This window comes from Lissotriton helveticus, chromosome 7 (assembly GCF_964261635.1).
Source record: "Lissotriton helveticus chromosome 7, aLisHel1.1, whole genome shotgun sequence".
NCBI classification, from domain to species: domain Eukaryota; kingdom Metazoa; phylum Chordata; class Amphibia; order Caudata; family Salamandridae; genus Lissotriton; species Lissotriton helveticus.
This window is the reverse complement of record NC_136068.1, coordinates 1480878871-1480891945: the sequence shown is the minus strand read 5'-3', so window position 1 is coordinate 1480891945 and position 13075 is coordinate 1480878871. Positions and strand designations below refer to the sequence as shown.

The 13075-nt window shown below is 47.6% G+C and overlaps 1 protein-coding gene across 1 annotated transcript in view; it reads right to left on the bottom strand.

Moving 5' to 3' along the window:
• Nucleotides 1–13075, bottom strand: part of LOC144770399 (uncharacterized) — a 643183-nt gene that overhangs the window by 502662 nt on the left and 127446 nt on the right. The gene's annotated exons all lie outside the window — the stretch shown is intronic.

Sequence of the window (13075 nt, the reverse complement as noted above, 5' to 3'; positions counted from 1 at the left end):
ACATTCTAGATTATATTGGATACATTTATCAAGATATTTCATGGAAGAAAGATTGCTAGAACATAATCCTGAACGTGTCACATAATTATGAAGTACAGTGGGCTACAAATGTCAAAATCACATCAAAACTAATTTCCGAGAAGTATCCCACTTGATGCAATGGTAGCATAAGTCACAAATGTCAATAACTTAGCATTCAAATCATGAGAAGCAAAACCGTACGCCGAAGCATTAAAAACCCTGGGAAAAAACTGCAAACTTTTTCCATTGAAAATGAGAGAGACAATGTAAATCTGCCTACTGAATGTAACGATTAAGGTAGTTTTTATGTGAGCCCATGTTACAACGCAAACGTCATATCACTGGGTAATGCCATGTGGCAAACTAGGATGGATAAAAAAAATTGATGACTAACAGGATAGGGGAAAACATATCCATCAATAAAGTGTTTGGGGTTCACAGGGCCCAAAATGAAACACTCAAGAGCTAGGGGGCGGGGTATCCCTACCGAGCCCACTTATCTATTTAAAAATAAACATTTTCAGGACAGGGGACTAGGTTCCCAAGTCCTGTGATGGCTGCCAGCAACATTTTTCTTCATGTTGCTGGCAGCCAATCAGAGCTCCCGCTCCTGCAAGAGCATGCCTCCCATGGTGGCAAATTGGCCCAAGGGAAAAACAGATCCTTGGGCCAATCAGAACACACTATTTTTAAAAAATTGCATTTTTGCGAGAGTCCCTAGAACCCAACTATCAAGATATACTAATATTTTTGGAGATTAGTATCTCCTAAACGGATTGACACCAAATCACAAAAAGCACGCTTTCTGGACCAAGATCTGTCCTGGCTTCTTGATAGATATATATATATATATATACACATATATATACATACATACATATATTCTTTTCTTTTTTTTACAGTGGTGGTTGCCACTGTATTTATAATTAGTTTCCATATAAGAAGACATTTTTTGTTTTACCAATAACTTTGGCGCTGTTTTTCGAATCTGCCCAAAACTATCCACCCACTTCAGCTCCTTCCTTGAAAGTTTTGCAGCACTACATCAAGCGGAGGCTAAGGGGGAAAAAGGGGAGGGGTCCCAAAATATTGATTTCCCATGTTAATTTCCATAGGAAACGTTGCTTTCTGATACAGAAAAAGTGGCTAAACGAAATTACACCAAATTTAGCAAAACTACATTCACTCAGAAAGCGTGCAGTTGTGAAAAAACCTTTAAGCCGTTTGACAAAAAAACATTTAAAGAAGTACTCAGGTGGTCATGAAGTGGTTAAAAATGTGGACCTGTGGTACCACAAATTGTTTTTAAATTAGGCAGAGGGAGCTTTTTTCTCCTGTTGGCCCTTTCAGTACCACAGGACCTGGACCCTGGTACCGAGTGAACTGATTCGCTGTCAAAAACCCAGAGAAAAATCTTTCTGGGTTGAGGCTGTCTTTACAGGACACGGTCCTAATGTCCTAGAAATGTAAAATTTAAAAAAGGCATAAAGGGGAAGGTTTGGGAACACCCTGACCCCCTGGCACTTGTGGGGGGACAACAGTGGAACCCCATCCTGTCCCGAAAGGCCAAAATTGAAAAAAATAAATCATGCAGTAGGAATTGTTGTGTTCAAGTGGGAGGCAGAACAGCTCTCCCATGAGGTATTATGGTACTTCCATCAAAGCCACCATGGCACCATGGGGCGGGGGCTAAACCTTGAGCGCAAGTACCGTGGGAATACTGCATTACCTGAGAAATATTTTAAAAAACAAAAGTGGTTGGGTGTCCGTGGAGGGGTGGGTGGAGGGCCTGGCTAGATCCAAGCGCAGTGGAGGAGCTGAATGAATAGGATTATTAAGGGGGGGAAAGAAATTCCCTGACAAAAACAAAGGTTAAAGTAAAATACATTACACAAGTTCCTGATGTGGGCACTATGACATACAACCATAGAGCCATGCTTACAACACGAGTTTGAGATAAATCATCTCTGTGTGGGACACCCCTATGTTCTATAATACATGGAATAGACCCACATGTCTACACTGAGTAATTTGTTGCTGTATATCACTATGGTGTTATCACCAATGTCATCAATGATGGCATTTAAGATATGTGAAGCAGAAATATGGACCCCCTGTAACTAATAAAGCGTTCCCAGGACAGTGAAAATGCAATTGGCAGAACTAAATCACTAGGCAACATATAGGTCAAAAACCAATAATGACAGATCTTAATGTGGATTTTGATAAAGAGATCAACTCGCTGTACCAAAGAGTTAAGAAAATATATCAATTTATTTTTATTACAAAATCGTGAAAAATGTGGCTAAAAGTTAAACAAACAATGACTCAAGTACATATAGTGAACAACAGACCAGTGTGTTTATTGCTGGTTACAGAGATTAGGGTCTTAATGATAATGATCTCACTCTCTGTCTTGTTTTATAAAAGTCACTACACACTGTACATGAAAATGTTCGTGTTAATACAGTACATATCAAAAAACATTAGAATAATACATACACACAGTCAGAAGGAAAGCCACTCTAATAAAAATAAAGAAACATACATATCAACAGATACATGAATGTGGAGCTGGTTCTTAGAATATCGAGTTGATCTCTTTATTAAAATCCACATTAAGGTCTGTCATTATTGTTTTTTGACCAACATGTTGCCTAGTGATTTAGTTCTGCTATTGGCATTTAAGATATGATCAGCGAGTACATCAATGCTATCATGTAACATCTAATAGGTAATGGAGTATGTGAGGTCATAAGCAGTGCATGGCGGGTGCAAGCTGCAGGTAACTCACTTACCTAAATGTTTTTATCTCATCTCCACACCTAACTATAACATTGTCACTTCAACCTTTATTTCAGGGTGTGTGGTTTTTTGTTTTTTGTTTTCTCTCTCCCTCAGAGTTCTGTTACATTAACATGAAAGATCAACCAGACAAGACTCTGAGCTTGCAATAAACCTTTACTGACAAAGAGAACAGTGCTCAGAGTATCCTTACAATGTTACAATGAGGATGGGTCGAATTAAAGACGCCAACTGAAGGGATGAAAGCAGATGGCAGTATGAACCTGTAAACTCGAAGGTAGAGAGTAACAGTACTAGGCATCCATTGTGGTACAAACTGAGCACGCTCTGATAACCTACATTTCTAATGGAGGCAAATGACCCAGTAATGAAAGAAAGAATAGTTCACAAAAAAATCAGGAAGATCATGAGCAATATTATGTACCAATGAAAATACATGGTAAACTCGTAATAACAAAGAATTGAGCTTTAATCGAGGAAGAAAATGACTGCATTTACAGGGGACAGGGGAAACCTGGAGTTTGGCTCTGGTGAAAAATCAAACAATAAGGAATGTTTTAAAACTCACATGAAGCTTTGCATTACTTAGCGCCAAGCGTGCGTTCTATTGATAGTACATTGGATTTCCCATGCAACAACACATGGTTTTTGATGCAAAAACCCTATTCGCTAAAAAAAGTAGAGAGAGTTTTGTGTCAAAAAATAACACCCATTTCAAATAGCATTATCAAGGAGAAATGCTTTTATTTCTCCTTCCTTTCCCAACTATGAATGTATGCTGCACTGTACGCACACACAAAAAGTTGCGAAAAGTTTTAAAGTTAGTCTAAGCTTTGTATTTTGTACTGGAAGCCTTCTCGTCCAGGCAAGGGTGTGTGCTAGACTCATGCACACACCCTTGCCCCACAGTGCAAAGGTGCACGGGTGGTTTTTATGTGTCGGCACTAGGGAGAGGGGAGAAGAGTGGCATATCTCTGCAAATGTATTGCTCACCTTCTCTTCTTCTCATGCAGTACAGCATTTCTGGCTGCTGCGCTGCAGGAGAATTTGGTAACTAGACCCCTATGTGCCAGCGTGATTGTTGGGAAATCTGAAGTTCACACATCTCCACTCACACTGACCAAGCTACGCGACTGGAAACACTACACTGTGTGACTCAGAAGGTTGAACACTGCCAGTCATAGTTTAGTTATTTTTCATCTGGTTTGCAAAGCGAAATTAGCAGTCCTTTAAGTAGGGTCCCGCTGCTTTCCGTGGGGCTGTCAGCACGGCTTTGCAAGACTGCTGCGCTCGTGCGTGCAGTCGCATACTGCTGCCAGCAGGCTGGAATACTGCTGCTGTGTGCTGTGCCTCTCTGGCCCCATGCAGCTTCTCGAAGTCATGGGCATAGTCACATCAGGGCCACATGAACCCCCGCCCCTCAATGCCCAAACCCGCAAATAACACAAAGACACAAGTGTTAGGTTTGGGAAAAATTGCTGCAGGTTTATTACATACAACATATGTAATGACGGTGGGTTAACTTACGGGCGATCCTAGGGCAGGCCGCATTCTCGCCACCTGCCCGCCTGTTGAGCCAAACAACACAGTGGCGAACCACCCAACTGTTGCACAATTACCATAATTATACTGACACGCCCATTGCTGGGCGTGACTAGGCAAACCCCCGGTTGCACAGGCCCACAACCGCCCGAAGGACTACTGGGGCGCCGACATGAATTCCTGCACCTCCCATGAGGTTACAGGTTAGGCTCTGAGGTTATGCACTGGCACCCCTGTGTGCCCGCTGACGTCCAGCGTTTGCACCTCTCTTCTTCCGGATCGCCCAGTAACTCCGCCACAGCCCGTGCGGTGGTTCCCGCTGCCGCACGGGCCCCCCCACCACTGCTACTGCTCTTTACCTGCAACCTTACCTAGAATTGCTTCCTTAAGATAGAGGAGGAACAGGACAACGCCCATCGGGGTGGGATGCCACCATCAGCCACCATTAACCCTGACCTCAAAAACTAGCTCGGCCGAGCTCCTCGTCAGTCCTGGGCACATGACCCAACGTCAGGTGCGGGGACCCTATCCACCTCGAAGAGACCAAGGCTCCCGACATGACCTTACATGCCTGAAGGGAAGAGAGGCCCCTTCTGCCACTAATCTGCAGGACCCCCAGGGTCCTGCAGGACACTGAACAAGACCAGGACAACGGTAGAGCGGTGGACCCTTATCACCTCGCAGATACCTGATGCTGGCATGAACCTTACATGCCTAACGAGACACCCAGGCCTCCTGCCACTATCTGCGGATACCCCTAGGTCTTTTAGTCCTTACAACCATAGTGTAGCCATCCCCGGATCGGGAGGACATACTAACAGGAAATGACGAGAAGAGCGGGGGCCCCTGACTGCTGAAGGTGCTTCGTATCGCACCCTAGACGTAACAGCACATGCCCTGAAACTCAAACCAACCCTTCACAACAAGCGCAGCAGGCAAACCCCGCTAGGTTACCGCGGGGTTACTGCCATCCTCCTCCGAACATGGAGAAAGTGTGCTTACGATGAACGCCTGTGCTGCAATGCTCAAGAGCACCGGGACAATGAAGGGGTCAGTACCACTTATCCTATACAACTCGGGTGATGTCATACATATGACAATACAGGATTGGCGTAACAGCTGGCAACACATGCCCACATGGGTTGTTGACAGAAGGCAACTTCGGCTAAAGAACAATAGGCATTGCCGGCCATGCCCCGAAACTCAACCCCAACCGTGGGCTGTAGACTGAAGGCAACTTAGGCTATTGAACCATAGGTATTACAGCACATGCCCTAAACTCAACCCCATCCTGCACCACAGGCCCGCTCCGGTATACCCAGCTAAGTTGCCACTACTGGTGAAACGCCGTTCATCGCATAACATGGCGAAAGTGCGCTCACGAAGAACGCTAGAGCTGCTAGACTTCGAGAAAGCGCAGGGACAAGGGGGACAATACACATTATACTGTAACTTGGGTGATACCTACATATGTCAATACAGGATTGACAGGACTTAAAGGCAGGCCACACCTGCCCTCTTGAGATGAGGACTGGAGGCAGCTCGGACATGTTACCTCCAAGATAGCTTGGTCAGAGAGGAAAACTTAGGACCACCAACAAGGGAATGCTGGGACTAAGACTAAGTGCACCCTTAAGATCCCGCCCTGCATCATGACGCTTGGCCATGCTACCTCTAAGATAGTTTATCTGTAGGCAGGCATGCCTGCCTAAACTAAAGCCCCTTAGCCACTTATCAGCATATACCCCCGGGACAAATCCCTCTACAGCAATAGTGCAGGCTCTACCAGGTACGCGGATCATACCCAGAGAAGAGACCGTGGGATACAGCGACCTCCCCTGCTGCTTGCGCTCCTAACTATAGGATGGGAGAACCAGCGCAGCCACTGAAATCAGCCACACACCTACACACAAAGCCTCAGCAGACTACACCCAGTCTCGTCACACTTCTGCTGAAGCGCAGATAACAACTTCAACTGTTAAATTGCGCTTTATGCATGCATGTGCAACTAGACTTCGGCCAAGTACAGAGGGGTTTTTCAGTGCGCAATGTATAATTAGTATCACTTGCCGGAGACATTCCGAGTTTCAAAGCAGCTGTAACTTCACTTCTGGAGCACTCTTTATTGAGAGTCTACTAGGGGCCCACGTCTATAGGTATTATTGGCAGTTCAGGTTCAAGCAGTGGATGCAAATATACTCCACTAAATGTGGAATGAGCAACGCTGCCGGCTGCATACCGGAAATACTACTACTACTGCAGGGGCCAAGAAAAGTTCCACACAGCCATATAGTCACAACGCGGCTCTGGGCCCCCCTAGCACACAAGGCCGAGACATACTGTGGGGTGCCTGCTCTAACGTATTAGGACCGACCTCAAAGGCGCCAAATGCGTAGAACGTGACTGAATATTAACACCTTTGGCACACTGATTGCACTGTTGTGTTCTATTTACATCTGTTCGAACAGTCGAACTAACCTGTTTTGGGAATGATACCAATATCACATTGCTGCTTTACCACTCACTTACTATGAAATAGTGGTGTCAGGTATGATAATAGTTATCACGAATGGCACTCAAATGGATGGTATATCTGCCCCTTGGTGATTTAGATGAAATTCACTCAACTTTGCTTCTGCATATTTCTATGATTTGTCATTAGAATATTCCTTCATACCTAAATTGACTCTTAGAACCCTATACAAGCGATCAACCGGAATGGCACCAAATAAAACCTGGTAAACACATTCCAAACAGAAATCGACTTAATCTCCATTGTAATTGCCAGGGCAATAGGTCCCAACGCTCCACTTGCCTCCCACGGTTTTGCTGTTTTATTTACACTTATGTTGCCGGAGAACTTTAGTACCCAAGCTCAAAGCAATCTTTACAAGATGACAATCTGTAACCGTCAGTAATCCGTCAGCCAGCCGGCTCTCAGGCTTACACATGAATGGGGTGGCAACAGCGGTCTAGACTACACAGCTGGGCCAAACAACACTAGCTTGTGGGGGGGGACCTAACCACAAGACATTGCATGAAATTACCTAGGCCCTGTCGAGGTCCCTATCGTGCGCTTTGGATCTGTTATGTAAAAGGAGCATAAGCAAAAGTAGGCTCCACGGTTGTGACTACTTCTACTAATCACCACCTCGTGCTACTATACACCAGATAGGGACTTTAGGTTTACACAGAATTTAATGAAAACACTTTACGCCAGTGTTGCAGTTCTACTAAGGCCCAACTTAGAAGCTCGTTGCGCTGAAGGCAGAGAGTAGAACTGTGTAGGCCCTATAGTGATGTAAATATTTCATATGTAGGCACTACAGATACTTAGGCCGCCTGCCTGCAGTACTCAGCCCGCTAAGCTTTCAGGCCCAACCTATGGAGCAGACGTAGTCTTTGATGACAGTGAATTCCCCCGACTAGCTTTTAATTTTATCTGTTGTACACCTGGCACTTTCCCAGCGGTCGTACAACCTCTCCGTGGCCGGTATTAATATAGTCCCGATCGCGACAATCACAGCGCAAGAACGGGGCCTCTGGCCACGGAGGCCGGTGAACGTCAGGACAAAAGCCAGAGTGAACGCTCACTCCCTGACAAGCAAGAAGTTTAAGATAAGCGCAAAATCTTACTTATGCGGATACAAGGAGATTTGGTGGCTTCCCACTTAATTCAAGTAAAAGGGGGGCCACACTACCTTGCATATTGCAGCGATAATGGAAAGGAGGGTGACAACAAAGCCTTCTTAGTGAAGGTGACACCTCGCATAGGCACGCTGAAGAAACTTTTCCCTCCGGTATCAGGTAACACAGTCTAATTAATGCTGCGCATTCCTTTACTCGAATCCGGCAGGAAGCCAGAAGATGGCGATATAGAGCTATTTTGGAGTTCAGCAGGAGCCCTGTATAGCATGTCTGCTTTTTTAATGGAACAACTTGGAGGCAGTTTTCAAATCCCTTATCACTCACTTAACCTTTATAAATAACTAAGCTTCACCAGCTAGTCCATCTATCTCGTCCGTGTGCAGGTTTACTGTCATGTCTAACTTATCCTACATCAGGGTTGCCAGCCGTTCTATCTCTTGAGACTGAGTGATTATGACAGGAACCCCCCTTACGTATACAACACGTAACAAAAGGGGAGGGTGCTAAAACTTCGCTCGTAGCTTGGTCGAAAACCTAACTTCTTATGACCCCACAATAACTCAGGACGAGACAAAATTGGTCGGGAAAGTAAGTGACGCAATATACCGCTCTCCCCGAAGAATACACAGGTGGTACAGGCAGAAATAATTTCGACGACTTAGTTTCTGGGACACACGGTTACAAATGGAATCAGGTCAACACAGGTTTCTCAATTCCCAAGGAGCGATCGTTGACTCGCTCTGCGATAATTCTTTTTGTGGTAGCATGGCACCCTCAACTGCGCTCTTTATTCGACAGCACTATGCAACCACGCACTTACACCAAGCTGAACAAAAGGAGTAGCATCATACCTTATTACTCAAAACGCTTGCAAACTTTAGGAAGGAACGCCTCGCTAGAAATTAAACCACCCCTCACAAGAGATGAGCAAATAAACGAGCAGTGGGCGGAGCTGCACTCGACATATGCGCAGACTTTCATGGCATGCTACCCGGCCAGCTACCCTGGGGAGTCATTCAGCAAAGATAGCACAGTATATGCCGTGCAACAGGCAACTAAGTCTTGTAACCAAGAATCTCACCCCGGCCAACGTAATGCCTCAAACCTTCCACATGATCACTCGCCCACCCGACTCCATCTTGAGCTGGCCCCCCACGCTTCGCTGATACAAACCTCGCCAATTGTCTGAAGCTGTGGGACATAATACAGCACCTAGGAACACGAAAAGAAAGTCCGGCGGGGGGGCGGCATGTGAATCGGGCCTGCAGCGGGAGGAAATAAGACAATATATGTTAGCTTACTCCACAACGTGGGACCTGGAGTAGCGCATCGTGCCCCCACACCGACCCCCACGACCCATTGCCAAACTGCCCAACCCAGTCGTACGCCGCAAAAGACGCCGGACACACCACCCTAAAATTGGCGCTTTGAGCAATCCTTACGCCACATACCAGGCATATCACCTCGAAATGTTCAGACATGAGGGAGGATTTAAACCCAACAAGTGGCCACCAATCCGAGACGAACCCGCTGCGGCTGCGCTCCCACGAGGCCACGAGGTCAACCACCGGAGCTTCGCCGAGCCCCTAGCCAAGCGTTGCACAGAAGCCTTGGATCAAGAAATAGCTCAGCGGCCTCCCACCTACGCCTGGCGTGATAGAGCTGCCCTTTAACTACACTGCAGCCCCGCACAAGCTTAGCGACCTGATACTACACACATGACATCAATAACAAGCGATAATATGCTGAAATTATCGAGCATGTTGCCCAGGGTGAACGCACCATACACCCCAACACTGCAGATGCAAAGAAGCGTTGGCATGCTAACGATATTATTGATCCTAGAGATACTAGGCCCAATGATACTGTGCTCCCCTCAAAATTACGGTCGCACCATACATGCACACGCGTGGTGGGCTGCACCCTCGCGCAGTTATCTAATAACCGGAGTCAATACATCAATCGCACTATACAAATTGCGCCCGTAAGGCTCATTCATAGCCTTGAAGTATGCACAGCCACACTTTAAAATAAACAGTGCTCACAATTGAGCGTCGTGAAACCCGCGAAGCTCGCGCAACAGAATAAACACCTCAGTTCCGTGTCCCCGAGGAACATGCCTCACCCAGGCGACCAAAGACACACAGGGGCGGCTCCTAAAGAAAAGACGAAACTTAAATAAGAACGTAATTAAGTACATACGCCGCTGGCACTGCGCGGGAGCAGGCGGCAGCAGGACGCGGGAAACACAGGTGGTAGCCAGGGTGGGGCAGTCTCTCACTAGATAACGACCACATCGCCCCAAGCACGGTACCCTTGTGCGCACCCACGGTGCCTAAAAGATGGGGCCACCAGCCCCCCCCAAGCCCGATCCACCTGCATCGTACTCGCCGGTTGGCCTCCCCCTCTTACCCTGTATGCGGATCAGCCAGAGATACATCGCCGTACGTTCAAAAGAATGCGCGCGGCGGGCAGGGGGGCTGGAAGCAATCGGATTTGATTGGCAACAATAAACGCATAGCGACAACATTGCAGTCCGGGCACACACAATAATTGCCAGGTCCCCCCACTCGCACCGCAAACACGAACAGGGCGTATAGCAAATAGACAGGCAAATAGGCAATACCTCAATAGGCAAAAGCCGATTATGCGAAATAGCAGATATGGTAAACACAGCCTAAAGCGCACGTCGGGTCCCGAGCCCACATGGACCGAACACCGACACGCACCCCGTTTTCCTGAAAATGAAAATTATACACGCCCCGGACGCCGGAGCCCATGTTCATGAATAGTAAATGTTCACTTGTCAAAGAAAGGGGGCGAGCGCACATGCCTGGTCTGCTAAAATGGCCGCCCGAGACTCCCCCGCCTAAGATGGCCGCTGGAACAGCCGGAATCAGGGTAATGGGGGGGTGGGGTATGAGATTACACGCGGCTGCCGGGGCTACGGGAAAACGACCCATCGTTTAGGAACGGGCACATGGACCCCCACCGCCAAGAGGTTGGGCCCCCCACCACCAAGATGTTAAGGAAGCAAGCGTCGCCGCTGCGCCGCCATGTGGACCAAGCCGAGGGATTGATCAGTATTACCGCAAGGACCCTGATTGACTTAGATCCGAGTAACACGGCATGGGGACACGCACCAGTACGGCCGCTCGATTGCCGCGGCGGGGCCGACGAATTACAGGCCGGACCCGCTAAACCCCCCCGCAAGGAAAGAGGGCAAGGAAACGGAGAACACATCGGGGAACCGGACGTCCCCCCCCACAGCAGCCCACGCTAATGGGCCGCCTCGCCAGGCTCACGACTCCGGAGGAGGGAGCAGGCGGAGAAAAAAGGGGGGGGGGGAGAATAGGCCAAGGCCTCGCTCACCTCGATAGCGAAAAGAGTGTCCCAACATTGTACCGCAACGTCCGGAGCGGCAAAGAGGCCTCCCCAAAGGGGCAGAGGTCTGAAGTACTCCAGAAGGCACCTCCCAGCCGCCCCGGACGTGCATCACTTACCAGCCTCCACCAACCAGGGGAGACTAATAACAAAGAATTGAGCTTTAATCGAGGAAGAAAATGACTGCATTTACAGGGGACAGGGGAAACCTGGAGTTTGGCTCTGGTGAAAAATCTAACAATAAGGAATGTTTTAAAACTCACATGAAGCTTTGCATTACTTAGCGCCAAGCGTGCGTTCTATTGATAGTACATGGGATTTCCCATGCAACAACACATGGTTTTTGATGCAAAAACCCTATTCGCTAAAAAAAAGTAGAGAGAGTTTTGTGTCAAAAAATAACACCCATTTCAAATAGCATTATCAAGGAGAAATGCTTTTATTTCTCCTTCCTTTCCCAACTATGAATGTATGCTGCACTGTACGCACACACAAAAAGTTGCGAAAAGTTTTAAAGTTAGTCTAAGCTTTGTATTTTGTACTGGAAGCCTTCTCGTCCAGGCAAGGGTGTGTGCTAGACTCATGCACACACCCTTGCCCCACAGTGCAAAGGTGCACGGGTGGTTTTTATGTGTCGGCACTAGGGAGAGGGGAGAAGAGTGGCATATCTCTGCAAATGTATTGCTCACCTTCTCTTCTTCTCATGCAGTACAGCATTTCTGGCTGCTGCGCTGCAGGAGAATTTGGTAACTAGACCCCTATGTGCCAGCGTGATTGTTGGGAAATCTGAAGTTCACACATCTCCACTCACACTGACCAAGCTACGCGACTGGAAACACTACACTGTGTGACTCAGAAGGTTGAACACTGCCAGTCATAGTTTAGTTATTTTTCATCTGGTTTGCAAAGCGAAATTAGCAGTCCTTTAAGTAGGGTCCCGCTGCTTTCCGTGGGGCTGTCAGCACGGCTTTGCAAGACTGCTGCGCTCGTGCGTGCAGTCGCATACTGCTGCCAGCAGGCTGGAATACTGCTGCTGTGTGCGGTGCCTCTCTGGCCCCATGCAGCTCCTCGAAGTCATGGGCAGAGCTCTCTCAGCACATAAGATTGCTGATATACAGGAGCTCCTTTCTTCAAGAGGGGCGGCTGGGGCGGCCACTTCCTGGTTTTCATTCTCGGAGGCATTATGCAAGACGTTATGCATTTGAGAAGGGGGGCGGGGTCAGAGCAGCTCCTACAGTACAGAGAACTAATCTTGCAGGCAGTCACCCAGGAAAGAGCCGTACCCCCCAAGCCAGTGTATGGACCTGGATCAGAACCAGTGCCGCGAAACAAGGTTTGGATCAAGCATTTTCTGCGGCTCCTAGAGAAGTTATTTCCACCAGCTCCGAGCCAGCCGGGAGCTTTTATTGCGGACCATGTTGTCCCGGGAGTCTAAAGCTATTTCTACATCGTGCCAGAAAAAAGAACAAAAGAAAAATAGGTCACATCGTGCTGCCTCCTGTGTTCCAGCCGAGGATGTTTTGCAGCCTCGTAGTGTGTGCAGATCGCCAGCGAGGCCGAGTGCCCCAGTTTGTTCATCTCTGTACACCAAAATGAGAACAGGGAGGGTCAGGCTATCACGAAGTGGTGTTCCATTATGGTTTTTTTAGGCACGGGGAGATTAAGTGATTTGGGA